This window comes from Schistocerca piceifrons, chromosome 2, assembly GCF_021461385.2.
Source record: "Schistocerca piceifrons isolate TAMUIC-IGC-003096 chromosome 2, iqSchPice1.1, whole genome shotgun sequence".
NCBI classification, from domain to species: domain Eukaryota; kingdom Metazoa; phylum Arthropoda; class Insecta; order Orthoptera; family Acrididae; genus Schistocerca; species Schistocerca piceifrons.
The window spans coordinates 1,005,928,793-1,005,948,757 of NC_060139.1; positions in this window are offsets into that span (position 1 = coordinate 1,005,928,793).

Sequence of the window (19,965 nt, forward strand, 5' to 3'; positions counted from 1 at the left end):
AGTAGGCTGTTTATGTTTTCTCTATGTAAGTAGGCTGTTTATGTTTTCTTTTTGGCAACGTTACGTAGCGCTCAATATGAAAATCACTGGCTGTGCTGTGTGCAGTCTGTGGCTGCTTTGCATTGTTGTAATACTCGCCATTGTAGTGTTAGGCAGTTGGATGTTAACAGCGCGTAGCGTTGCGCAGTTGGAGGTGAGCCGCCAGCAGTGGTGGGGAGAGAGATGGTGGAGATTTGTAATTTGTCATGAACTGCTATATTTATGTATGATGATATCAAGGTAAATACATTGTTTGTTCTCTACTAATATCTTTCATTTGCTAACTATCCCTATCAGTAGTTAGTGCCTTCCATAGTTTGAATCTTTTATTTAGCTGGCAGTAGTGGCGCTCGCTGTATTGCAGTAGCTTGAGTAGCGAAGATTTTTGTGAGGTAAGTGATTTGTGAAAGATATAAGTTAATGTTAGTCAGGGCCCATCCTTTCGTAGGGATTTTTTGAAAGTCAGATTGCGTTGCGCTAAAAACATTGTGTGTCAGTTTAAGCACAGTCATGTATAATTGTTCAAAGGGGACGTTTCACACACTACTAGAATAGCCTAAATATCCCTCTTTAGTAGTTTAATGTTAGCACAGGAGTCGTTATATGGAGACTGGTAGGACTCTGGGGTTGTAATATTTCTGTACTTCACAAGACAGCGGAGCGGTAAACATCACTACAAATAATATTAAGTCATAATCAGTGCATAGAAATATACTGGGATTTGCCAGTGTCGCCCAAAATTTGCGCTGATCAACTAAAATATAGCACAAATGGCGATGGTCACATTTACTTGTAAAAAAAACTGCTCAAAATTGTATAATTATTGGGCCAAATGGCAAAATACAGCCTCATCAGGTCACCCGGGTAGTATTCAGCTATGAAAACCCGGTCCAACAGGAACGATAATGAGAGGCTTGTGGAGAGTGGAATGGAGCACATTCTGTAGTTCATTCGTTTCTAAAAGACTTTTTCCAGCGAGCTGCTTGAATTCCTCCGAGCCGATGACACTCTGCAACCCGCAACCCACACCCTCTTTCGTCAAGAATCTGTTTACGGTCTTGTAATACTATACCAAGTGAAGCTTTTTCAGACGTTCTATGTTTATCTTCAATTTGTCCGCCTCCGTAGAGCAGCGGTAACGTTATCGCGTACCACTCAAGGGGGCCCGGGTTCGATTCCCGGCAGGGGACTTGGTGTTGTGTGTGTTTCATCATCACTGGCACGCAAGTCGCCGAAGTGGCGTCACCTAAACAGACTTGCAATACGGCGGCCGAACCCCGAAGGGGGTATCCCGGCCAATATTTGGCATACGATCAATTCATTTCACCTTCAATCTGTAAAAAAGGATGATATAAAGTAATTTTTAATTGCTTTTGTAACACTACCGGTTCATTTCTTGGCTTTGGAGATCGTTATTTAGTACTCGGGCAGACAGTATTTAGTCTCAAAGTTGGTCTGCGTCGTAGTTTAGCGAATTCAGAGTCGAGTCCAGGATTTTGGTCTTGGGAGCAGACTGAGTTTAGAGACATTTTGTATCATGGTACTGCCTCAAAATTCTCTGGAGGTGGAGGAAACAAAGGTGTTTCCTCAATCTATTATAATACCAACTACAACAGCCAGAATATATGTAACACACACACATGCACACACACACACACACACACACACACACACACACATACACACACAAACACACGCACGAGCACACACACACACACACACACACACACACACACACACACACACACACATATATATATATATATATATATATATATATATATATATATGTTGTTGTTGTGGTCTTCAGTCCTGAGACTGGTTTGATGCAGCTCTCCATGCTACTCTATCCTGTGCAAGCTTCTTCATCTCCCAGTACCTACTGCAACCTACATCCTTCTGAATCTGCTTAGTGTATTGATCTCTTGGTCTCCCTCTACGATTTTTACCCTCCACGCTGCCCTCCAATGCAAAATTTGTGATCCCTTGATGCCTCAAAACATGTCCTACCAACCGATCCCTTCTTCTAGTCAAGTTGTGCCACAAACTTCTCTTCTCCCCAATCCTATTCAATACCTCCTCATTAGTTACGTGATCTACCCATCTTCAGCATTCTTCAGTAGCACCACATTTCGAAAGCTTCTATTCTCTTCTTGTCCAAACTGGTTATCGCCCATGTTTCACTTCCATACATGGCTACACTCCACACAAATACTTTCAGAAACGACTTCCTGGCACTTAAATCTATACTCGATGTTAACAAATTTCTCTTCTTCAGAAACGCTTTCCTTGCCATTGCCAGTCTATATTTTATATCCTCTCTACTTCGACCATCATCAGTTATTTTACTCCCTAAATAGCAAAACTCCTTTACTACTTTAAGTGTCTCATTTCCTAATCTAATCCCCTCAGCATCACCCGATTTAATTTGACTACATTCCATTATCCTCGTTTTGCTTTTGTTGATGTTCATCTTATATCCTCCTTTCAAGACACTGTCCATTCCGTTCAACTGCTCTTCCAAGTCCTTTGCTGTCTCTGACAGAATTACAATGTCATCGGCAAACCTCAAAGTTTTTACTTCTTCTCCATGAATTTTAATACCTACTCCGAATTTTTCTTTTGTTTCCTTTGCTGCTTGCTCAATATACAGATTGAATAACATCGGGGAGAGGCTACAACCTTGTCTCACTCCTTTCCCAACCACTGCTTCCCTTTCATGCCCCTCGACTCTTATAACTGCCATCTGGTTTCTGTACAAATTGTAAATAGCCTTTCGCTCCCTGTATTTTACCCCTGCCACCTTCAGAATTTGAAAGAGAGTATTCCAGTTAACGTTGTCAAAAGCTTTCTCTAAGTCTACAAATGCTAGAAACGTAGGTTTGCCTTTTCTTAATCTTTCTTCTAAGATAAGTCGTAAGGTTAGTATTGCCTCACGTGTTCCAACATTTCTACGGAATCCAAACTGATCCTCCCCGAGGTCCGCTTCTACCAGTTTTTCGATTCGTCTGTAAAGAATTAGCGTTAGTATTTTGCAGCTGTGACTTATTAAACTGATAGTTCGGTAATTTCCACATCTGTCAACACCTGCTTTCTTTGGGATTGGAATTATTATATTCTTCTTGAAGTCTGTGGGTATTTCGCCTGTCTCATACATCTTGCGCACCAGATGGTAGAGTTTTGTCATGACTGGCTCTCCCAAGGCCATCAGTAGTTCTAATGGAATGTTGTCTACTCCCGGGGCCTTGTTTCGACTCAGGTCTTTCAGTGCCCTGTCAAACTCTTCACGCAGTATCTTATCTCCCATTTCATCTTCATCTACATCCTCTTCCATTTTCATAATATTGTCCTCAAGTACATCGCCCTTGTATAAACCCTCTATATACTCCTTCCACCTTTCTGCCTTCCCTTCTTTACTTAGAACTGGGTTGCCATCTGAGCTCTTGATATTCATACAAGTGGTTCTCTTCTCTCCAAAGGTCTCTTTAATTTTCCTGTAGGCAGTATCTATCTTACCCCTAGTGAGACAAACCTCTACATCCTTACATTTGTACTCTAGCCATCCCTGCTTAGCCATTTTGCACTTCCTGTCAATCTCATTTTTGAGACGTTTGTATTCCTTTTTGCCTGCTTCATTTACTGCATTTTTATATTTTCTCCTTTCATCAATTAAATTCAATATTTCTTCTGTTACCCAAGGATTTCTACTAGCCCTCGTCTTTTTACCTACTTGATCCTCTGCTGCCTTCACTACTTCATCCCTCAGAGCTACCCATTCTTCTTCTACTGTATTTCTTTCCCCCATTCCTGTCAATTGTTCCCTTATGCTCTCCCTGAAACTCTCTAGAACCTCTGGTTCTTTCAGTTTAGCCAGGTCCCATCTCCTTAAATTCCCGCCTTTTTGCAGTTTCTTCAGTTTCAATCTGCAGTTCATAACCACTAGATTGTGGTCAGAATCCACATGTGCCCCTGGAAATGTCTTACAATTTAAAACCTGGTTCCTAAATCTCTGTCTTACTATTATGTAATCTATCTGATACCTTCTGGTATCTCCAGGATTCTTCCAAGTATACAACCTTCTTTCATGATTCTTGAACCAAGTGTTAGCTATGATTAAGTTATGCTCTGTGCAAAATTCTACAAGGCGGCTTCCTCTTTCATTTCTGTCCCCCAATCCATATTCACCTACTATATTTCCTTCTCTCCCTTTTCCTACTGACGAATTCCAGTCACCCATGACTATTAAATTTTCGTCTCCCTTCACTACCTGAATAATTTCTTTTATCTCGATATATATATATATATATATATATGTATATATATATATATATATATATATATATATATATATATATATATATATATATATACTGTCACCTTCTGCGGTTAGAGAGAGATTAACCTAGACGCCACGTAAACTCTTGATTATCGAACGGAAGACATCATTCTGCACTTGACACACAGTCAAAGAAACGAACAGATAAAGTGTGTAATGAAGATATTATAGTACTATAGAAATATTTTTATTAATCCAGTTAAGACTGTTTGCTTTTGATAGATAGCGTTTGAAAAAGTTTTTCCAGAGTTTGTGGATGATAATGGTGGAACCTGAAGAAATGAATTAAAATTTGTGCTATGACTGTTGCTTGAACCTCGGTCTCTATGCTTACTAGGCAGATTTGCTACCTGTAACCACCACAATGTTATAACCAAAGGCGCTGCACGGGAAGCTAGCCCAGTGACCTCCATAACACTACCTAAACTCACACCTTCAGCTTATTTTTTCCCTTCTTAGTTTGTCACTATTGCCGGCGCTGGAGTAGCACCTCAGTGTTGGACATCCCTGTACTTCAGGCGTAGGTGCTATGTGTATATGTATATGAACAGGATGGTGGCGTATACCTTACTGCTAACAGTTACAACGACTGTTGCTGTAGTGCATGTGGCAATTAAACCTGCTCAGGAAATGGTAACGGAAATTCAGAAACCTGTACCAGAATGCTAACAAACCATATTGCCCTCAATAGAAGCTCTTTTACTCCTGCAAACATTACGGAAATTCATTCCGGAGCCAAAGAAGATAATCCAATAAAGGAAAATCAAATTCAAAAGTAGAAGAAAAGAAAGGAAAAACTGAGGAAACTAAGACATGTTACGAATTGGGACCACAGATATAAGATAGCGTTACCTCTGAAACTGGTGTTTCCTAGACGACTAAAATCGAAAATACAGTAGACAAACCCGCAGAAAAAAGAAAGAAACGGGTGGTCAAAAACCCTGTGGCCTCTAAAGTTAGAGATAATAACCCTGAAAAGACAGTTGCAGAATTATGTCAAATTAAAGATGTCACCCTCAGTAAAAAATCAAGTGAAATTCTCCCAGGCAAACGAAAGAATCGAGATCCATGTCAGGTAAAAGGAAAACCAAATTCTGATGACCGATATGCTAAGAAATCTGTACAAGCATCTCTTTTCGAAATTAGTCAGTCATACAGTGCCAGTGATGAGTGAAGTGTAAAACCAGGTAAAAATAGGTAGACGACGAGGTAACAATAAATGGCGTACAGTCACACTCTCTGCAACACTCAAACTCTTAGCATAGATATCCAATATCACTAACATAGCTGCTCTTAAAAACGTCTTAAAGGAGACCAATGTCATGTAGCTCTAGAGCAATAAGTGACAAGTGAACTAGCTAATAAAATTGTTGTGTTCATAGTATTTATGACATGATCCGGTTACTAGAACTGGTACCGCCATTGTAATACATTTTGTCACTGAAATAGAGACTGTAGGAGTTCTACCGAGTGGACGTGGAATCGTTTGATCGATTCATGATCTGCTCTTGTGACCGTTTATGCTCCATTTGGTAGTGGAAACTAAGCCAATACAGGCCGTTTTCAAGAATATTACCAGTTACTTCTAAAGGTGGCAGGGGTAAAATACAGGGAGCGAAAGGCTCTTTACAATTCGTACAGAAACCAGATGGCAGTTATAAGAGTCGAGGTGCATGAAAGGGAAGCAGTGGTCGGGAAGGGAGTGAGACAGGGTTGTAGCCTCTCCCAAATGTTATTAAATCTCTATATTGAGCAATCAGTAAAGGAAACAAAAGAAAAATTCGGAGTAGGTCTTAAAATCCATGGAGAAGAAATAAAAACTTTGAGGTTCGCCGATGACATTGTAATTCTGTCAGAGAAAGCAAAGTACTTGGAAGAGCGGTTCAACGGAATGGACATAGTTTTGAAAGGAGGATATAATGTGAACATCAACAAATGCAAAACGAGGATAATGGAATGTAGTCGAATTAAGTCAGGTGATGCTGAGGGAATGAGATTAGGAAATGAGACACTTAAAGTAGTAAAGGAGTTTTGCTATTTAGGGAGCAAAATAACTGATGATGGTCGAAGTAGACAAGATATAAAATGTAGACTGGCAATGGCAAGGAAAGCGTTTCTGAAGATGAGAAATTTGTTAACATCGAGTATAGAGTTAAGTGTCAGGAAGTCGTTTCTGAAAGTATTTGTCTGGAATGTAGCCATGTATGGAAGTGAAACATGGACGATAAATAGTTTAGAAAAGAAGAGAAGCTTTCGAAATGTGGTGATACAGAAGAATCCTGAAGATTAGACGGGTAGATCACATAAATAATGAGGAAGTATTGAATAGAATTGGGGAGAAGAGGAGTTTGTGGCACAACTTGACGAGAAGAAGGGACCGGTTGGTAGGATATGTTCTGAGGCATCAAGGAATCACAAATTTAGCATCGGAGGGCAGCGTGGGGGGTAAAAATCGTAGAGGGAGACCAAGAGATGAATACACTAAGCAGATTCAGAAGGATGTAGGTTGCAGTAGGTAATGGGAGATGAAGAAACTTGCACAGGATAGGGTAGCATGGAGAGCTGCATCAAACCAGTCTCAGGACTGAAGATCACAACAACAACAACCTCATAGAAACAACAATAAACTTGTCATTGGTGGCCATTTTAACGGTGTAATTAGTAATGACGATCAGAAACCTGTTTCAAACAAGTGAAATGAACTTGAATCAGTGGTTGAATTTTACCGAGCTGAAGACCATTGCCAAGTTTTAAACCATAACAAAACCGAGTACATTTTTTATGCTAATGGATATGGTAGGCTTGATAGGATATACGTGTCATCTTCAATTCAAGCTCAAATTAATGCTAAAACAAAACCAGTGATATTCTCGGATCATTGTAGCTATAAGAAAGGCATTTAGAAAATTAACATTAAACTTTTGGAAGAGCAAATGTTGACACAAGATTTATTGGTCACATGGCAAGAGGTAGTCGAAAATCTCTGTCACGCTAATATCATTTTGGAATGCTGGCTTACACAAGATTAGCCTGCATTTTTTTGAGTCATCAGTCTACTGAGTGGTTTGCTGCGGCCCGTCACGAATTCCTCTCCTGTGCCAATCTCTTCATTTGCCAATTTCTTCATCTCAGAGTAGATCTTGTTATCTACCTTCTCAATTATTTGTTGGATGAGTTGCAGTCTCTGTCTTCCTCTACAGTTTTTAACCTCTACAGCTCCCTCTAGTACTATGGAAGTCATTCCCTGGTGTCTTAACAAATGTCCTATCATCCTGTTCTCTCCCCTAGTTATTGTTCTCCACATATTCCTTTCCTTTACGATTCTGTGTAGAACCTCATCATCCCTTACCTTATCTGTACACCTAATTTTCATCATTTGTCTGAAACACCACATTTCAAACACTTCGTTTCTCTGCTGTTACGGTTTTCCCACAGTCCATGTTTCACTACCATACAATTCCGTGCTCTAAAAAATACATGTCCGGAAATTTCTTCATTAAATTAAGGCCTATGTTTGATACTAGTGAACATCTCTTTGCCAGGAATGCCCTTTACGCTAGTGATAGTCTCTTTTTGATGTCCGCATTCCTCCGTCCGTCATTGGTTATTCTGCTGCCTGGATAATAGGATTCCTTAATTTCATCTACTTCCTGACGACCAGATAATGTAATTCTTTTTCATATTCACTGAAAGTAGCAATGTCATCAGCTAAACGTATCACTGATATTTTTTCACCTTGAATTTTAATACCACTCCTGAACGTTCCTTTTATTTACATCATTGCTGCTTCGACGTACAAATCGAACAGTAAGGGCGAAAGAATGCATACTTGTTTTACACCCTTTTTAATACGAGCACTTCGTTCTTGGGCGTCCACTCTTATTATTCCCTCTCGGATTTTCTACGTATTGTATATTAAACGTCTCCCTCTGCAACTCACCCTTATTTTTATCAGAATTTCGAGCATCTTGCTTCCATTATTAACCGCAACGTCAGAATTGCCCTCCTAGTGCGTTTACGTTTCTTACAGCAAATATGATCGTCACGTGACACATCCTCAGTTTTCTTTTCCATTCTTCTGCGCATTATTCTTGTCAATAACGTGATGCACGGTGAAGCTGATTGTGCCACAGTTCTCGCATTTGTCGGCTCTTGCAGTCTTCGGAATTGTGGGTAATATATTTCCGGGAGTCAGATGGTATATCGCCAGACTCATACATTCTACACACCAACGTGAATAGTCGTTTTGTTGCCACTTCCAGCAATCATTTTAGGAATTCTGATGAGTTATTAGGTAACCCCTTCTGCTTTACTTGATCTTAAGCCCCCAAAGCTCTCTTAAATTCTGAGTCTAATACTGAGTCCCCTTTTTCTTCTAAATCGACTCCTGTTTCTTCCTCTACTACATCTGACAATTCTTCCCCCTCTTAGAGGTCTTCAATGTGCTCTTTCCACCTAACTGCTCTCTCCTCTGCATTTCACCGGGGAATTCCCGGTGCACTATTAATGCTACCACGCTCGCTTTTAATTTCAACACTGAGTCAATCCTTCCGACAATCATTTCTTTTTCGATTTCTACCCATCTTTCTTGCAGCTATTTCGACTTAGCTTTCCTGTTTGTTTCATTCCTCAGCGACTTGTAATTTAGTGTTCCTGAATTTCCCTTACTTTTGTTTTACTTTCTTCTTTCATTGATTATTTCTTCTGTTATCTTTATTTTCTTCGCAGTTACCTTCTTTGTACCGACGATTTTCTTTCCGGTTTCTGTGATTGCCTTTCTTACAGATGTCCATTCCTCTTAATTGTAATGTCTACTGAGCTATTCCTTATTGCCATATCTATACCTTGTAAGTAGGCTGTTTAGGTTTTTTTATTGGAGTAGGCTGTTTAGGTTTTTTTATTGGTAACGCCACCTCTGTATGAAAATCACTGGCTATGCTGTGTGCAGTCTGTGGCTGCTTTGCATTGTTGTAATACTCGCCATTGTAGTGTTAGGCAGCTGGCTGTGAACAGCGCGTAGCGTTGCGCAGTTGGAGGTGAGCCGCCAGCAGTGGTGGATGTGGGGAGAGAGATGGCGGAGATTTGTAATTTGTCATGAACTGCTATATTTATATATGATGATATCAAGGTAAATACATAGTTTGTTCTCTACTAATATCTTTCATTTGCTAACTATCCCTATCAGTAGTTAGTGCCTTCCATAGTTTGAATCTTTTATTTAGCTGGCAGTAGTGGCGCTCGCTGTATTGCAGTAGCTTGAGCAGCGAAGATTTTTGTGAGGTAAGTGATTTGTGAAAGGTATAGTTTAATGTTAGTCAGGGCCATTCTTTTGTAGGGATTTTTGAAAGTCAGATTGCGTTGCGCTAACAAAATATTGTGTGTCAGGTTAAGCACAGTCTCGTGTAGAATTGTTCAAAGGGGACGTTTCATATGTCGACCCTTAGCCTAGGATACCTCACTGGAATCTTCTGATTTTTTCTTGTAGTTTGTGTAATTAGTGTAGATTTTGTTCATTGCTAGCGCGTAAATATAGAGAGAATTTCCTTTGTAGTTGCAGTCTTTCATTGTTGTACAGTAAAACAGTTGTGGCATGCATGTAGATTTGCACCAAGTATTTCACAGCTGCGCTTGCAATTAACTAGATATTATTTTCAGTGCTATGTTAATATGTTCTCTTATTTTTGATCTTCAAATTGTGTTTTTCTGTGTTGTCGTGTGAAATACTGTGACAATAATGGCGTGTGAAAAACGTAATACTAGGCTCCAAAGTAAACTGAGAAATGACAGTGAAAATGAAAGCAGTGTGTTAGCGCCACCGAGTAATGAATTAACTGATGTTCAAAGTAGTAATTTGGTAATCGTGCATAGGGAAATGGAGCGGGCGGCAAACAATGGCATGGACAGTGAAACAATTAGTGAAGAGGGAAGCATTATCGATCGATCGGTCGGCAACAGCTCGCCTCAGGAATCCGAAATGACAGGACACAATTTTGCAAATACTGTAGATTCAGGTTTTGCGTCCTCACCGTTTCCTCAAATGAGTCATGACACATTTTCCGCTTGTGAAAATGTGAATGTTGCCGGTGCAAATTCACTGCCGAAAAGCACTGAGGAACATGTTTCAGACACCAGTGCATTGTTATTACAGTTAATGCAACAAATGGGACAAAAGCTACAAAAGTTAGACACAACGCTTGAACAAAATCAGAAACAAATGGAACAAAATCTTAAAAAGTTAGACTCATTGGAACAAACTCTTGAACAAACACGTGAAGATTTAACTACTGAGTTACATAACATTGAATCGAAATGTCAAAAAGTCTGTAATGACGTAAAAACTCAAATTTGTGAGCATTTTCAACCTATTTTTTCGCGGCATGAAAATGCATTACGGAATCACGAAGCAGCCATAAAAGAACTGCAACCTATTGTTCATGAAGATCATGAGACCTTGCAAGCTAAATTTGACTAAGTTGCATCTACCGATTCGGTTACGCAACTTGCAAAAACTCAGGAAAACTTAAAGGACACAGTAGATACTCTGAAACTTGGTTCAGAAAAACACACTGAGGAAATAAGTACACTATCGGATAAAGTAGCCGAACTTTCAGATCAGTTCACTAACTTATCTACAAAGGTAGATGATGATCTAAATGACACAACACCTGCAGCCTTCACTGACACAGAAGAGTATGAACAAATTAGGAAATTCAAACAAAATCAGAATCAAATTAATACGCAACACCAAAGAGAAATCCGGGAAGTACAAGATCAGCTGACACAGGTAATACAAGAATTACGTATTTCAGAGGACACTTGCGCCCCAACACGGGAAGAGGGACTTAGAAATACGGAAAAGACGCAAAATAATAACACAGGGCATTTTGGAAGTTATGAAAGAAACTGGCAATGTGCACCGAATTTCGAGATGGAACGGCCGACACGACCTAACAATGACCGATATGCGACTCGCCGACATGATGATTTTGACTATAAGCTGTTCATTACTACACGTAAATTCAAAACATTTAAGAATTCAGGCAACGACATTCATCCACAAGCATGGCTCCATCAATTCTCTCATTGTTTTCCTCCCAACTGGTCGTTAGAACACAGATTAGAATTTATGTGTGGCTACTTAGAGAATGAACCAGCTGTAAGAATGCGATCGGTCATTCACGATTGTCACAGTGAAGGAGAATTTTATCATGCCTTCCTCTCAGCATATTGGTCTCAAGCCACACAAGACCGAGTAAAACATAGCATCATAATGATGAAACATTTCGAACAATGTGAATTTTCCAGTCTTGTCAAATATTTTGAAGAGATGTTACATAAGAATCAGTATCTTTCAAACCCATACAGCCCCTCAGAACTCATCCGCATTTGCTTAATCAAACTGCCTGAACATTTACGACATATTATTTTGGCAGGACGTTGCAAAGACGACATTGAAGCATTTCAGGGACTCTTACAAGAATTAGAAATTGACACTGACAATCGCGGAACGCGAAACCAGGAACACAACAATTACAGGTCACATCCGTCGCAAATCCGCGATGAAAGAAGTAATAACTGGACACGACAAGGCTATTCTCACAACACAAATCGTGACCAAAACAGACACCACCCGTATGACAACCGTTGGCAGAGTAGTAATAACTACAGGGAAAGATCACCTCTCCGTGGTAATGACTATCACAGAGACAATCAGAGAAACAGACAATATGGGAACCAAAATAAATATTATCAGGGGAGACAGAATAACTTTAGACGCAACGGTCCACAGGGAGAAATTCTTCACCACGTGACCGACAAGAAAGAAACTACGGCATCTACCGACATGACGACAGACGATATGATCGTAACGATAGACCTGAACTGCATCAGAACTGGCGGGATTCAAACAGAGCAGGGCCCTCTCGTCACGGTGAATTTGTAGAAGTTAGGTCTCCAAATCCCAATAACGACGCGCGCCAACAAAGAGACAATAGGCAATGACACACCGATGGCAGCCACAAAACGTACTTATGACACTAACGACGCAGCTGCCGTAGCTAGTAATTACGTAAAAATGGAAGACATTAGGGACATCTTACTCCAAGAACACGACGTAAAACATAACAATATTGCATATCCTGTGATTCACATTACAGTAAATGACGTAAAATTTACGGCAGTACTTGACTCTGGTGGTCCCATTTCAGTAATTAGTGAAACAGCCTTTAGCAAATGTAACAAATCGAACGATTGCCCCACACTTCCGTTATGTAAGATTAAATTACAAGGTGCAATCTTTGGAAAAAGTGTAGATGTACGCCAGCAAACCAATTTAGAATTCTTTTGTCAAAGCCACAGCTTCTCTATGAACTTTCTTATTGTTCCATTATTGTCGACAGAAATTATATTGGGAGTAGACTTTTTGAATGAATACAAAGCAATCTTAAACTTTCACGATGCTGAAATAAGTTTAGAGAAAGAAGGTAAGTCAATAGCTTTGAAATTTGAAGATTGGCTCTCAAACCATGACGAGGAAATTAATCGGCTTTACCTTCTGTTAGACAACAGTTCGGAATTTTCTACGGAACTAGACACTAACAATCACTCTGCAAGTACTGACAGGGATGATATCGACGGCGCATTTGACACTAATAAGTTAATTCAGAATAAAATTCAAACAATTGAGAATTGTAATGACACTGATAGGCAGGACCTTTTTGAGATTTTACAAGCACATTCCACAGTTTTTACTCATAAAAGGAACAATCAAGGGATTTCAATACCGATTTCGTGTTCGTGAGCATACTAAATTTTGTGTTAGACCATATGTAATTCCAGCACATTATAGGGACCGTGTTAGAACAGAAATACAATCTATGCTTGACGAGGGCATTATTGAGCCTGCAGTAAGCTCATACAACAATCCATTACATGTTGTTGAAAAGAAAAATGGATCGATCAGACTTGTCTTAGATTCGAGACAAATCAATACTATCATTATTCCTGAAACAGACAGGCCGCAAACATTGGAAGAACTTCTTCAAAATTTTAATGGTGTAAAAGTGTTGTCTTCCATTGATCTCAGATCCAGCTTTTATCACATCGAACTTCATCCAGAATGTAGAAAATACACAGCTTTCCTTTGTTTCGGCGTTTGTTATCAGTTTCGGAAACTTCCCTTTGGTTTGAACATTTCTTCAGCAGCATTTATTCGCGGGCTAAATTCCATATTACCTGAGTTCTTAAAACGTCACATCACCTTATATGTGGACGATATTCTAATAGCGGAAGCTTCATGGGAACAACATAATCGCATCCTCAACAGTCTGTTACGTATTTTTGCAGAATCTGGAATTACAGTTAACTTGGAAAAGTCTGAATTCGGTAGGTCAAAGGTGAGGTTTTTGGGACATATTATTTCTTCTGAAGGCATTCAGCCGGATCCTGAAAAGTTAGAAGCAATCAGAGCCATTCCAGTTCCATCCACAAAAAGACAAGTTCGCAGTTTTCTAGGTCTCGTAAATTTTTACCGTCGTTTTCTGAATATGCAAATTCTTGTTACACCAAAACTTTGTTCTCTCACTGGAAAAAACACTATTTGGAACTGGGACGAACAAGCACAGATGGAATTCAATTCTTTGAAAGAATCGCTACTTCACGCGCCAATACTAGCTCATCCAGATCTGTCACAAGATTTCTGCCTTAGCACGGATTCTTCTAAAGTCGGACTTGGTGCCCATTTATTTCAAGAAGCCACAGAAAATGATACTACTGTTCAGAAAACCATTGCTTTTGCTAGCCGAGTTCTAACCAAATCTGAAAAAAATTATTCCGTTACTGAATTAGAAGCTTTAGCTATCGTTTGGGCATTTAACAAATTCCGTTTCTTTCTTTCTGGTAAGCATGTAAAAGTATACAGTGATCATCGTGCATTACAATTTCTTATGTCTTCAAAATTAAATCATGACAGGTTAAAACGTTGGGCATTGTTTCTGCAAGAATTCCACTTCACAATAGTCTACATTCCTGGCAAGGAGAACATTGTTGCGGACGCACTGTCACGCGCACCGGCTGGGCTTGAGAAAAGTAACACAGAAGGCAACCTCGAGAAAAATTTCAGTATTCTTTACATTCAGAAAGTCGCCTTTGGAAACTTCATCACCACATCTTTAAAGGACATTGCTCATGAACAAGATAAAGATCCGATTTTGCAAGACATCAAAAGCAAATGGCATGAAGAGACACACACACAGATTCGGCATTATTATCTGGTTAGAAACAACATACTGTTCAAACGCTGCACTGTTGATGACAAGCTATGGGTACTTTGCATTCCTGACGATTTTGTTAATAAGCTCATTTGGTACATTCATTTCAGCTATGCACATTTTGGCCCAAGAAAATGTTATCATATTCTTCGAACGACTTGTTATTTTAACAATATGGAAAAGAGAATTCGAAGAGTCTTGTCTATTTGTAAACTTTGTCAAAAGGCGAAACCATCTACTATCTCCCATCGTGCTCCGCTGTTTCCTATCATTCCTTCTAAATTGAAAGAATTTGCTGCTGTTGATCTCTTGGGACCGCTTGTCAGAACATCTAATGGATTTTCGTACGTTCTAGTCGCTGTTGAACTTACTTCAAAATTTGTTTCTTTCACACCGTTACGTAAAGCCACTGGACGGTCTGTATCCAACGCCTTTGTTAAAAATTTCTTACGTGAAGTTGGACACGTTAGTAAAGTCATTTCAGATAACGGACCGCAATTCAGATCTGCTGTTTGGTCACGCATGCTTAGGAATCATAAAATAAAACCTGTTTTTATTTCATTGTACTCACCACATTGTAACCCGTCTGAACGGATTATGAAAGAAATCAATAAGCTTTGCAGACTTTATTGTCACAGGAAGCATCAGCATTGGGACAGATATTTACACTTATTTCAAAACGTGCTGAATGAAATGCCTCACGACTCCACTGCTTTACCACCTACTCTTGTACTGAAGAATGAAGAACCACCGAACAGAATCAGAGAGCTTGTACCTTTCCCGAATACACGTAAACTTCGACACAAAGACATAATTGATTTGGCTCTTAAAAATATAAAATCTGCAGCAGACAAAAGGAGAAAACTACACGGTAAATCAAATGCAAAGAAATTGTATATTGGTCAGAAAGTTCTCATTAAAGCTCATTCATTGTCACATAAGAAGAAACACTTGAGTCACAAATTCTTTCTAGTTTACAATGGACCTTACAGAATCCGACGTATACCACATGATAATTGCGTTGAAATTGAAACTCTGCGTACTAGGAAGAGTAGAGGTTTACACCACATTTCACATGTAAAACCGTTTATTGAAAGATAATCTGCTTTTTAACTTTGTCTTTGCCATATAACTTTTCACTTTACATTGCTAGTAAGCGTTGTCAGACTTAGAATCTGTTAACATACAACAATGTTTGAAGTTAAATATCCAATCAAGAACCAAGAGAACGTATTTAAACAGAAATGACGAATGCATTGTTATAGTGAACAGACGACACAGTGTTGTATTTGTACATTCTTGCTTGTTAGTTGCACGATTACGTAACGACTATCAGGCTTACATACTTAGAACCTATACTGGTACTGCTAATGAGATTTTAATGCAACATTTTGGTTTACTTGAAAATACATTCTGGGTTTAAAGTACTTTCTGTGAGATACCAGACGACACAGTGGTTAGTTTATGTGACAACTACACGGTTTTGTCACGACGCTACTAATGAGTGACAATTTACAATGTTGCTTTTGCGGTGTATCTGTTTTATATCTGCACAGTTTTCTGTTTTATTCTGGAAAGAAAAACATGTTTTAGTAGTAACTTTTGTGGTATAGCAACAATGAGACAGCCTCTTTCGTGGCACAACAATACGTTACTGTACAGTACTTTCTTCATCACAACAATAAGCGTAATAACTACGATATCTATACGCAAAGCATTTCACTTTGTTTATCATGAGGTAAGTACATTGACTTCTGCAGAACTTAGCTTTCGGAGGACGATAACTACGACACTTCCACAGAATTATCTTACAGCAAGACGCACATTTAGCGCTACAGGACACGCATTTGAGAGATTAATTTTGTACTTAAGCCATTTATTTTTAAAGATTTTTGAATTACAAAGAAGGTTTTCCGTGATACATTTCATTCCATTGCAATAATCTATAACACCTGAGGGTATAATTACATTAATCCTCAGGGGGGTACATGCTTACTTTGTGTACCATGTGTGTGGCAACCACAAGGAGCCCTAGCTAATATGGTATTTGCTTACACAACTTTACACATCGGTACCATATTTCTCTAACACATAATTACACAGGTATATGATCATTTAACTGAGAGAGACAAACTTTTTTTTTACTACATCAGTGACAGATGTTTACGTAATTATACCGTTGGATAACTTCACACTTACGAAATTGTATTTTGTCTGTACTTAGTGAACTGTTCATATTTTTTTGGAACCATTGTGATACTATGAGAGCTTTGAATGATATATTTGGTATGGGATCATGATTTTTAAAGTACGTTTGAGGCAGATGACACTTTTGACATGAGCAGAGAATTTTTTTTAGGTTTTGAAATTATTGCAGAAAGCTACGACGTTTTTGAGATTTGACTGAGGTGTTATGATATTTTTACGACGACGATGTGTATTATGCTGTTGAGGTATGTTTATGATCAATAAGCTGATGCAATTATGATGAAATATTGAAGTGTCGTCGCAAGATTGACATGTCGACGAATATATATATGTGTAATAAGGTAAGGAGTAATGACTAGTGGGACTTTGACTTGTGAAAAAGGATGTTGGAAACCAAGAATCGTACTTTAAGAGTTATGAAATGTGTGTATATGCGTGAATGTATCACAATGCTGGCGAAAATTTTTTGAACACTGTTATATTTACAGGATTTTTTTTCTACAGATTTGTTACGCAAATTTTCGACCTGTGAAATGTTTATATGAGACTGTCACTGTAGCGGAAACTGCTGTCGTAAATATGTCGGTAAGAAAGGTAAGTGACCGTGACGTAATGCTTTGCGAGCGGCCAGGTGTGCCAGTTGCCTGGAGGAAAAGCCATTATTGCGAGCCCTTTTCAGCGGCACAGGTAGAAAAAAATAAAAAATAAAAAAAGACGCCATTAACCTCGCTTCTGACATTCCTTTGTAGAAAGCATCGCAAAAACGACACGGTCGAACTTGAAAACATACGATTACACTGGATGCCTAATGAAATGACGAGAAATATTTTTATGTCTATACACCTGATTATGACTACTGTCTCTCTAGTTGAGAGATTTTTCTACTAACTTATGAAATGCCACATGGCTATTGAACGATGTTCTTATGCTTTGCTGTGTACATAGTTGCTTATTTCATTTGATATCTAGTTTCTAGCTGCACTGCTGCATTGGTTCAAATAAAATTTTATAGATGTACTAATTTAAATATTTTCTGTCTACAGATCCAGTAAATAATAGTTTTGTGATATATTTCAAAAAAATGAGGGAGCACAAAAAGATATTTCCCTTCACAGGAACTGCATACATAATTTTCTTTACAATATTTGGTAATTTATTTCATAGAGTAAGTTATCGTGATGCATCACCTTAGTGTTAAGATGTGACATAGGTATTAGACATGGCCATTTTTACTGTAATATCTTTTCTGCTTGAGCTTTGTCATGTATAGATATAAGTTTTATATTTTTTATATTTTTTATATTTGCTGCTGCTGTTTGCCAGGCATAGTGCTACTGAATTTTAAATTGTGTTACTCTGTTAAGCTAGTTTTACTACTGACTTATTTTTCTTGTTACTGCACATTGCCTCATATTAGTTGTAATGTGAATTGCTTGGTAATTTAGATTTACTGTAGCTTGCTTTGCAACTTTCCATTTTTTTTGTCATTGCTGTTTGTGTTAATTGTTTTGTGCTGCTGCATTGCCTCGTCCCTTAGTTTAATATCTGAGCTCAGTAGATTTAAGTTAGCTTATGAGGGGGTAGACTATATAAGAACCTAACTATGGAGAATAGGGAAATAATGCTTTGAAAGTTACATGAAAATGATTTGGGCCTAAATGAGTATTGTACAATGAGCCATATTTATTTTGAAAGAAATATGGTTAGAATACAGAAAAGAGGTACAGATAGGACTTTTTGGGAATAATGATGAACGAAGGGAGATCTCCAAGAACAAAAAAGGTTTTGTTCGCAAAATACTGCAGTACCAAATGTTACACTGAAAACAAACCCTGTCCTTTTCTCCTGTGTTATTCTGGTATGTGTATATGTACCCTTGTGTATTTGTCTTTTTCCTGTCTTTATGTATTTAGCTAATAAGATTTATGTTGTAGAATTTTTCAAATACTATGTTACTTTCTTTGTAAAGATGTTTAGACATTATTTATTCTGTTCTGATTTAATGCTCATGTGCGAAATTAATGTTTCGAAAACTATTCTCATTATTTTATGTATTCACTTATGTCATAATTCCTGTAACACTGATGTATATGTTATTTCTATTCTTTTGTAAAGCCCCTATTACTACAAATGTTATCTATATTGTTATGTTTTTAATGATGTATTGTGTACCTTTGTTATTGTATTCTTATGTTATAAAATTGTAATTGTCACCAGTTCAAGATATTATTAACTTGTTAGTTACATTTCACTGCACACGTTTCTGTTGGTCATAGTATATGGACAATATGCGAGAAGTAGGGACTGTTAGTGTTTGCACGTGCGTTAATAATTCAGCAAGGGACTGGATAATAGCATTGCTGGTTCTAAGGACATTTCAAACAAATTTTTTTGTGAGTGCACGAGTGGTGGTTCATGGACTTGCTATATTGTCCACAAGACTCTTCGATGGTGATTGTGCACCTGCACAGTTCCAACAGATGGCTGCTGGCCATCTCTACAAGGACTACAGTGGGTCTATATCTTTGATGACCCATCAATACCATTATTTCTACAAGGACTGCAGTGGGTCTGCACCTCTGATGGCCCACCAGTACCGTAATCTCTACCAGGACTACAGTGGGTCTGCTCTGTGATGACCTGACCACCAATATTCTTCAAAACGTCGACTGACTCTGCTGTGGGTTTACTCTGTTGTGGCCCATCACCTGTCTGCATGTCGAGTCAGCACTGTCTTTTCGTTGGAAGGACAACACTACTTCTTCAAGACTGCATGGAAATCCACTACGTCTGTGTGCGTTGTCTTTTACTGCTCAGACTTTGAGAAAAACACGACAATTTTAGTGTGATCAATGATCAGGACTATCTTTATGGACTGTGAGAAAATTTTAGCTTTTGACCAACATTTATCAATAAGAGTGTGCATCTGATATCTTTGTTATTGTAATTGTGAAAAAAAAATTTAACAAATATGTATTGGCCAGCGCCCAAAAAAAATTTGTAAAATTTTTTGTGGGGAGCATGGGGGCTATGTAAGTAGGCTGTATAAGTTTTTTTATTGGAGTAGGCTGTTTAGGTTTTTTTATTGGTAACGCCACCTCTGTATGAAAATCA